The sequence below is a fragment of the Lontra canadensis genome, unplaced genomic scaffold (assembly GCF_010015895.1).
Source record: "Lontra canadensis isolate GAN:19392208 unplaced genomic scaffold, GSC_riverotter_1.0 scaffold24, whole genome shotgun sequence".
Lineage (NCBI taxonomy): Eukaryota > Metazoa > Chordata > Mammalia > Carnivora > Mustelidae > Lontra > Lontra canadensis.
The window spans coordinates 19,203,044-19,209,145 of record NW_022631018.1 but is presented as its reverse complement, the minus strand read 5'-3'; the positions used below and the strand labels follow the sequence as shown (position 1 = coordinate 19,209,145).

General features: G+C 51.7%; 1 long non-coding RNA gene across 1 annotated transcript; it reads left to right on the top strand.

Annotated features, from left to right (window-relative positions):
- Positions 1 to 2,983: 2,983 nt before the first annotated feature.
- Positions 2,984 to 4,747, top strand: LOC116870817. Its single transcript, XR_004383297.1, has 2 exons — positions 2,984 to 3,252; positions 3,952 to 4,747. It is a non-coding gene; the product is annotated as an uncharacterized LOC116870817 (long non-coding RNA).
- The last annotated feature ends 1,355 nt before the right edge of the window (positions 4,748 to 6,102 follow it).

Sequence of the window (6,102 nt, the reverse complement as noted above, 5' to 3'; positions counted from 1 at the left end):
TGCCCACTTCCCCAGCAGCCCTCTCGCTCCAGAGCTGCAGCTGGCAGAGAACCAGCCCCGGGAGCATGGGGAAGACGCAGCTGCCTCCGCAACCACAGTCGTCTCTGGGCCATCTGGGTCTTCCTTCTCTGCGCCTGTCCTCGCCAGCCTCCCCCGCACCCCCGCCCTGCGTGGTGAGGGGGATAACAGAGCACAGGGAGAGGAGCAGATCTGTGCAAGGAGGTCACACACGCGTGTGTGCACACGTCGGGATGCTGGTGCGAGAAGCACTCGGCGTGCAGCAACGAGGAGGGCGCGGAGCCACGCGGCAGGTGAATCCAGGGCTGCGAGGTGAAGGACCTTTGCTCCCTTGGCTGAAATCCACCCTCCCAAGCCCCCTTCTCTGCTTAGAGGATCAGAGCCCAGGTAGCGCCAGGCCAGGGCTGACATCTCCCTTTCTTTGCTGTCAAGTGGCCTTGATAGGTGAACAGTGAGATGTGCAAGGATAAGGGCAGCGTAGGATGAAGGTTACTCGAGGGTTAGATTACAGCGAAGCCGCTTATCTGGCCGCGCTCAGTTGCCGCGCAGACATGCTTCGGGTCCCGGCGTGTGTGCAAACTGGTTCTCCCAGTCGCCGTGTGGAGATGCTTCGGGTCCCGGTGTGTGTGCAAACTGGTTCTGTTGGGTGAAGGACACACTAGATGTGGACAGCAAGATGCAAAGGTGGGGCTCTGTAGTGGTGATGGGGGCGGGTTTCTGAGGCTGGTGATAAAAGCGCAGATGGGTTGGCCCCCGAGCAGTGAGACATGGGACAGGAGACGGCTGGGAGGCACCCGGGTAGGCTGGCGGGGCACCTGTCAGTGGGCTGCCTTGATGGGGCTGTGGGCTCAAGCTCGTAGGCCAGGGGCATGGCACAGGGAGGAGAGCCTGGGGCAGGGCAGCAGTCCTCGGGAGACAGCAGGGTGCAAAGCGGGGCCCGAGTGTTCGAGGAAAGGACATGTGGGCAGGGACTCTGGGATCAGGGAACAAGGCTCCATTCCTGGATGACTGTGTCGTGGGCCCTGGAACTGGTTTAAATCCAGGCTCTGCCCCTTAGTAGTTGTGTGTGTGATTTTGGAAAAGCTTTTCTGAGCTTTAGTCTCCTGACCTACCAAGGAGACTGTTTACCCTTTTGGCTTATCTCGAGGACTCGACATGAGAATCCACACAGAGGATCCGATTCGGTGTCTGAGCGCAGTGGGAACCCCATAAATGTGAGCACTTGCGGCACTTTGCAAACATCCCTGGAGGCAGCAGGAGGCCGTGTGCTGGTAAGAACCAGGCCATGGAGTCAGAGCCGGACCTGCAGCAAAAGCCACATGTGTGCAGGTCTCCTGTTCTTGCCCCCCTAGGAAACTGGACAGGTCCCAGAGCTCAGGGAGGTAACGTGCAATATGTTATGGAAAGAGGGATGGATGGGGTCCGGAGCTAGTGGGTGCCCAGAGCTGGAGGTGGGCTGGCCTCTCTGAGTTCCGTGGCTTGAGGACCGAGGCTCAGGTGTGTTGGCTCGGGGCTGGCCAGGCTGCTGCACAGCAGGAAGGGCCAGATGGCACGGGGCAGTCAGGGTGTTTCCTGTGTTCCTGTGTGGCTTGGATTTTGTTCACCGCGGCTGATTTTCTAGGATTTAGGTTCCTGCCCGGGTGGAATGGGCATTAAGTCCTTTGCTGGCTGGTTTCCAGGAGCAGCGGCTTTCAGCACGTCAGCTTTAATATTCTCTGCGCCTCTGGCCTCGGGGCTAGCAGGGTCTCGGGCGTCGGCCATGCCCGTGCGCAAGCACTTCCCTGGGGTCAAGGAGCCCCGCTCTCCCACGCTCTTCCTCTTGCCAGTCCTTCCGATCTCCCTTTCTCCAGTGTTCAGCCTCCCTTTCCTCACTGACCCTTTATTTGCCACCTTGTGCCTCTTTTACGTCCATTCCTCTGTCCCCCACTTTTCCTGTTTGTCTTTTGAGCTGTTAACCAACCTCTTGCTCACCTTGGAACCACGCTCTTCGGAGCTACTAGGGAGGTCAGGATGGTCTAGGGCAGCCCCTAGGCGTCATCCGTCCAATGGTTAGATATTTCCTGGAACCGGGAACTGACGGTAGCCCGGGGTGGCTCCTTCTGCGTTTGTAGCCTGTCGTTGGCACAGCAGGAATCACTGAGGGAAGAAGGTGCCCCCCCGCCCCGCAGGACTCAGAGTCTAGTGGAGCAGAACCTTCCACAGTTTGGTTCTAGTTTTAACCCGTAGGGTCTCTCCAGGCGAGCAATACTCGGAAATATTTACTGAGATTTTCCCAGGTGTCAGCCTCCAGGCTAGCAACTGCGACTGCAAAACGGACACAAAAGTGTCCCTGTGGTGATGTTTGGCTCTAGGAAAGAAGAGAGACTTCCAGTGACTTAGTGGGTGAGTGCTACAGCCAGGGCACAGGAACCTTAAGGAAGGAGGCTTTCGCTGTACCTGCGGAAGGTTTCCACAAATGGGTGTTGTCTGAGCTGAAGGAAGAGTTCGTCAGGAAGACCCAAGGACACTGTGGGCAGAGGCTATTCCCAAGTGTAACTGGGGGATATTGGCTAAGCTAATCGGGTAGAATAAGATAAAGAGGATTAACCATGAGTGATGGGCACAAACCAAGCAATGGGTGGGAATGCTGGCGAGATCCCCAGGAAAAGGGACTGAAAATCACATGTAACATGACCAGGGGACACCACACACACTCACATCGTGAGGCGCCATGAGGTCTAGGAGCAGGACCTCTGAGGAGCAGAGGTGTGGGCTGGGCTGGGGATTCCCGGTGGAAGGACAGCCTTGCTGGGCTCTCGTGTCCTCTTCTGGAAGCAGAGGAGGTGGCAAGGCCCGGGCTGCCTGTCTTCAGGTGAGGGTGAGGAGAGGGGGAGGGCTGGGTCTGGGAAGCCTCAGTGCCTGGAACACAGTGCCTTTAGAGAGGTGCGCAGAGTTCATGGTCAAGGGTGCGGGAGGTAGCTGTTATAAAAACAGGAGGGGCATGGAAGGGTGAGGGGGGCAGGGTGGGGATTGGAAAGTCGAATGAAGACCTTCAACTTAGAGCTCAGGTTCCCTAGAATGACAAGAAGGATTTTGATGTCATTTGTTGGGGGAAGGGAACTTACTTGTCCAAGGTTCTCAAGGTGCCTGAGCCTCGGCAGGACAAGAGGATGGCTGTGGGAAGAAGAGAAAGCTGGAGAGTGACAGTGTGGTCTGGAGCAAAGACCTGAATTCACATCTGAACTCGGCTACCTCGTGAGTTCTTCAACTTTTCTGAATCATTTCAAAATGCAGATAATACTGACCTTAGAAGACTTTTTGAGAGTCAAGTAAGAAAATGTATAGAGCGCCTGGCATATAGTGGTCATGAAATAAGTGTTTCTTCCCCTCTCCTCCCCACCCATCCCAACGGAACACTGAGTCAGCATTTTTACTACGTGGGACAGGAAAGGCTGGTGGATTTGAGGGATGTGAAGACAGCAGGGACATCGCATCCAACTGGGAGCTCCTTAAGGATTTGTGCATGGCCAAGGGCATGTCTTTGCACCCTCCGTGGTGCTTTGCACGGGTTGGCATTCGAGAACATAGAGATGGAATTGGGCAGAAATAAGTGGCGTGTTTTCCTGTCCAGAGGTTTATGAAAGCACTGGGAGACCAGACAGGTCTTCTTCCTAAGTCTTCAACACTCTGGCTGTGGCCTTGGGAGAATCTTCTCAGCTGTCTGGGGCTCAGGTCCATGTCTGTGAAACCAGGGGCATGGCAGGATGATCTCCAGATTCTTCTAGTGATGAGGTTCGAGAGCCCGGAAGGTTTGGGGTTGGTACGACAATATTGCAGCTGGTTTGCAAACAAGCCTCAGAGGTGAGAAACTCCTCTGTAGACTGACAAAAGAGTACAGAACTCAGGACTCTTCACTCACGGGGCTAAGGCTGTCCTTTTCCTGTTGTCCCACAGCTGTGACAGAAAACCATATCCCAGACTCAGAGGCTCTGCACCCAAAAGGTGATTCTCGTGAGACCCCGAGGATGGAAGGCTCTCGAGGCATCCAGATCCTCAGCCCTCACCAACATCTGCTAGACACTCAAAGGAAACAGTGGGTGACAAAAACAACGACTTTGACATTTGAGTCAGTCTTTGGTGCTTCTGATTTTCCCACAAACCCACCATGACATGTGTTTTTGCGATGAAACATTTCAAACATCAATAAGGGGCTCATAAAAGAGCCCACAAGACTCAGGCATTTCCACTCTTAAAAGATGCTGTTTACGGGTGTGGCCTACACCCTGTCGCATCTCCTCACCACCCTGGAGGCAGGGAGCTCCCCGTCCTGTGCATCTGGGGGTGCTGCTCTCGGGGCAGTCTGAAGCACTCTTGTTTCCCAATCATTTTCACATTGTACCCTTTTTGGGTTAGAATTTTGGCTCAAACACCAACAGACTTTGTGACCCTGGGCGAGTCGTTTCGCTTCCTTGAGTGTCAGCTGCCTCACTTATGTTCATCTCATCGATAGGTATTTATGGTGACTCTAATAGCAGGAACCATTCTAGATTTGGAATTCAGAGTCAGCTATTTCTCTAATGGGCAGAAATCCAGAAGACGTTCATACAATGTAGTAACCAGTTTATGACCTCAGCACTCTTTGCAGTGGTTCTAATGTATTATTATGCTCACATATGAGGGCTCAAAAAAAGATGACCAATCTGCTTATGCTACAAAGCTGTAGTAATCAAAACGCCATGGTACTAGTACATGATACTAGTACAAAAATAGACACGTAGATCAATAAAACAGAACAGGGAGTCCAGAAATAAACTCATACTTGTACAGTCAATCTCCAAAAAAGAAGGTGAGAATATAAGTAGGGAAAAGACAGTCTCTTCCGTAAATGGGAAAACTGGACAGCTACATGCAAAAGAATGAAACTGGTCCACCACTCTCTCATGCCATACACAAAAGTACACTCAAGATATCAGATACCTAACTGTGAATAAATAACCCAATTAAAAATGGGCAGAGGACCTGAATAGACCACTTTCCAAAGAAGAGCTACAGATGGCCAACAGTCAGATGAAAAGGTGTTCAGTATCACGAGTCATCAGGGAAATGCAAATCCGAGCCACAGTGGGAGATCTCCTCACACATCTGAATGGCTAGACTCAAAAAGACAAGAAGTAACCAGTGCTGCTGAGGGTATGGAGAAAAAGGAACCCTCGTGCACTGTTGATGGTGATGCAAACTGGTGCAGCCTCTGTGGAAAATAGTCCTGGACATCCCTCAAAAAATTAAAAATAGAAATACCATAGGATCCAGTAATCCCACTACTGGGTATTTACCCAAAGAAAATAAAAACACTAATTTGAAAAGATATATGCACCCCTGTGTGTGTGTGTATGTGTGTACATACATACATAGACACATACAGGCATAATGGAATATTACTCAGGCATGAAAAGGATGAGATCTTGCCATTTAAAACATGGATGAACCTAGGGGATGTGATCCTAACTAAAGTAAATTAGACAGAGAAAAGCAAGTACTATATGATTTCCCTTCCATGGGAAATTTAAAATACAAAACAAACAAACAAAGAGCAGGAAAAGACCCTAAATACAGGGACCCAACCAGTGCTGGTCCCAGAGGAGAGGGGATGGGTGGCGGGCACAGTGGACGAAGGGAAGTGGGAAGCACAGGTTTCCAGTTAGGGAATGAAGAGGTCACGGGAATGAAAGGTCAGCAGCCCAGGAAGCATCATCAAGGGTATTGTGATGGTGTTCGTGGTGACAGACGGTAGCTACACTTGTGGTGAGCACAGCATGACACGGAGAGGTGGAATCACTCTATTGCACCCCTGAGACCCAGGCAACTCTGGGTGTCAGCTGTACTTCAATAAAAACATCAAAATGGGAGCACCTGTGTGGCTCAGTCAGGTAAGCATCCAGCTCTTGATATTGGCTCAGGCCTTGATATCAGGGTTGTGAGTTCAAGCCCCACACTGGGCTCCACACTGGCTGTGGAGCCACTTAGAAAAGAATCAAATAAAAAATGTTCATTCTGCTGAGACGCCACCTAACTTTATCATGTCAGGGCCAGCCACCAGGGTTCTAA